At 36.7% G+C, this 3503-nt stretch overlaps 1 non-coding gene across 1 annotated transcript; it reads left to right on the top strand.

Annotated features, from left to right (window-relative positions):
- Positions 1–1815: 1815 nt before the first annotated feature.
- Positions 1816–1923, top strand: LOC112731530 (small nucleolar RNA R71). Its single transcript, XR_003167304.1, has one exon. It is a non-coding gene; the product is annotated as a small nucleolar RNA R71 (small nucleolar RNA).
- Positions 1924–3503: the final 1580 nt, after the last annotated feature.

The following is a 3503-nucleotide window of genomic DNA, read 5'->3' as shown; positions in this document are numbered from 1 at the left end:
TGTGACTCCACATGATCATGAACCTATAAAGACATATAACTAAGAAAAATATAGTTAGATAAATAAAAATTGGGTTGCCTCCCAACAAGCGCTTCTTTAATGTCAATAGCTTGACAGTGGGCTCTCATGGAGCCTCACAGATGTTGCATGGTTGAAACTCCCCAACACCAAACTTAGAGTTTGGATATGGGAGTTCAACACCAAACTTAGAGTTTGGCTGTGGCCTTCCAACACCAAACTTAGAGTTTGACTGTGGGGGCTTTGTTTGACTCTGCTTTGAGAGAAGCTTCTTCTGCTTCCTCTCCATGGATGCAGAGAGAGATCCTTGAGTTGTAAACACAAGGTTGTCCTCATTCAATTGAAGGATCAATTCTCCTCTGTCCAAATCAATCACAGCTCTAGCTATGGCTAGGAAAGGTCTTCCTAGGATGATGGATTCATCCTCTTCCTTTCCAGTATCCAGGACAATGAAATCAGCAGGGATGTAAAGGCCTTCAACCTTTACTAACACGTCCTCTACTTGTCCATAAGCCTGTTTTCTCGAATTGTCTGCCATCTCTAATGAGATTTTAGCAGCTTGCACCCCATAGATTCCCAGTTTCTCTATACAGAGAGGGGCATGAGGTTTATTCCTGAACCAAGGTCACACAGAGCCTTAAAGATCATGGTGCCTATGGTACAAGGTATTATAAACTTTCCAGGATCCTGTCTCTTCTGAGGCAATGTCAGTCGATCCAGATCACTTAGTTCATTGGTGAACAAGGGAGGTTCATCTTCCCAAGTATCAATGCCAAATAATTTGGCATTTAGCTTCATGATTGCACCAAGGAACTTGGCAGCTTGCTCTTCAGTAACATCCTCATTCTCTTCAGAAGAGGAATACTCATCAGAGCTCATGAATGGCATAAGGAGGTTCAATGGAATCTCTATGGTCTCTAGATGAGCCTCAGAGTCCTTTGGTTCCTCAGAGGGAAGCTCCTTATTGACCACTGGACGTCCCAGGAGGTCTTCCTCCTTGGGATTCACGTCCTCTCCTTCCCTTACAGGTTCGGCCATGGTGCTTATGTCAATGGCCTTGCACTCTCCTTTCGGATTCTCTTCTGTATTGCTTGGGAGAGTACTAGGAGGGATTTCAGTGATCCTTTTACTCAGCTGGTCCACTTGTGCTTCCAGATTTCTAATGGAAGACCTTGTTTCATTCATGAAACTTACAGTGGCCTTAGATAGATCAGAGACTAGGTTTGCTAAATTAGAAGTATTTTGTTCAGAGTTCTCTGTCTGTTGCTGAGTGGATGATGGAAAAGGTTTATTATTGTTAAACCTGTTTCTTCCACTATTATTAAAGCCTTGTTGAGGCTTTTGATCCTTCCATGAGAAATTTGGATGATTTCTCCATGATGAGTTATAGGTGTTTCCATAAGGTTCACCTAAGTAATTCACCTCTGCTATTGCAGGGTTCTCAGGATCATAAGCTTCTTCTTCAGGAGAAGCCTCTTGAGTACTGTTGGATGCAGCTTGCATTCCATTCAGACTCTAAGAAATCATATTGACTTGCTGAGTCAATATTTTATTCTGAGCCAATATGGCATTCAGAGTATCAACTTCAAGAACTCCCTTCTTCATAGGCGTCCCATTACTCACAGGATTCCTCTCAGAAGTGTACATGAACTGGTTATTAGCAACCATGTCAATGAGTTCTTGAGCTTCTGCAGGCGTTTTCTTTAGGTGAATGGATCTACCTGCAGAAGTATCCAATGACATCTTTGATAGCTCAGATAAACCATCATAGAATATATCCAGGATGGTCCATTCTGAAAGCATGTCAGAAGGACACTTTTTGGTCAGCTGCTTGTATCTTTCCCAAGCTTCATAGAGGGATTCACCTTCTTTCTGTCTGAAGGTTTGAACATCCACTCTAAGCTTGCTCAGCTTTTGAGGAAGAAAGAACTTGGCTAAGAAAGCCGTGACCAGCTTATCCCAAGAGTTCAGGCTATCTCTGGGTTGAGAGTCCAACCACACTCTAGCTCTGTCTCTTACAGCAAAAGGGAAAAGTATGAGCCTGTAGACTTCAGGATCTACTCCATTAGTCTTAACAGTATCACAGATCTGCAAGAATTCAGTTAAGAACTGAAAAGGATCTTCAGATGGAAGTCCATGAAACTTGCAGTTTTGCTGCATCAGAGAAACTAGCTGAGGTTTCAGCTCAAAATTGTTTGCTCCAATGGTAGGAATGGAGATGCTTCTTCCATGTAAATTGGAATTAGGTGCAGTAAAGTCACCAAGCATTCTCCTTGCATTATTATTATTTTCGGCTGCCATCTCCTCTTCTTGTTCGAAAATTTCTGAAAGGTTATCTCTGGATTGTTGTAATTTAGCTTCTCTTACTTTCCTCTTCAGAGTCCTTTCAGGTTCTAGATCTGCTTCAACAAGAATATTCTTGTCTTTGCTCCTGCTCATATGAAAAAGAGAGAACAGAAAAATAATAATAATAGGGGTCCTTTTTACCACAGTATAGAGGTCCCAGTGTGAGTAGAAGAAAAGAAGAAGAAGAAATTCGAACACAGATGGAAGAGAGGGTTCGAATTTGGGTGGGATGAAGTGTTAGTAGATGAATAAATAAATAGAAGGGGATGAGAGAGAAGGAATTTTCGAAAATAATTTTTGAAAAAGAGTTAGTGATTTTCGAAAATAGTTTTTGAAAAATGTTAGTAATTTTCGAAAATTGAGATTTAAAAATTAAAATAATTAGTTAATTAAAAAGAATTTTTGAAAAAGAGGGAAGATATTTTCGAAAATTAGAGAAAGAGAGTTAGTTAGGTGGTTTTTGAAAAAGATAAGAAACAAACAAAAAGTTAGTTAGTTAGTTGAAACAAATTTGAAAATCAATTTTGAAAAGATAAGAAGATAAGAAGTTAGAAAAGATATTTTGAAATCAAGTTTTTGAAAAAGGTAAGATAAGAAGATATTTTTGAAAACATATGATTGAAATTAGTTTTGAAAAAGATTTGATTTTTAAAATCACAATTAATGACTTGATTCACAAGAGATCACAAGATATGATTCTAGAACTTAAAGTTTGAATCTTTCTTAGCAAGTAAGTAATAAACTTGAAATTTTTGAATCAAAACATTAATTGTTATTGTTATTTTCGACAATATGATGTAAAATTAAGAAAAAGATTTTTGAAAAAGATTTTTTAAATTTTCAAAAATAACTAAAAAAATGAAAAAGATTTGATTTTTGAAAAAGATTTTGAAAAAGATGAGATTTTTAAATTGAAAATTTGATTTGACTCATAAAAACAACTAGATTTTTTTTAAAAAATTTTTGAAAAAGTCAAATCTAATTTTCGAAATTTTAAGAGAGAAAAAGGGAAAGATATTTTTTTGATTTTTGATTTTTTATGATGAGAGAGAAAAACAAGAAAGATGATGCAATGCATGAAAGTTATGGATCAAAACAATGAATGCATGCAAGAATGCTATGAATGTCAAGATGAACAC

This window comes from Arachis hypogaea, chromosome 12, assembly GCF_003086295.3.
Source record: "Arachis hypogaea cultivar Tifrunner chromosome 12, arahy.Tifrunner.gnm2.J5K5, whole genome shotgun sequence".
Taxonomy (NCBI): domain Eukaryota; kingdom Viridiplantae; phylum Streptophyta; class Magnoliopsida; order Fabales; family Fabaceae; genus Arachis; species Arachis hypogaea.
Note: the sequence above shows the minus strand (reverse complement) of the source record. Positions and strands in the feature narration are given on the sequence as shown.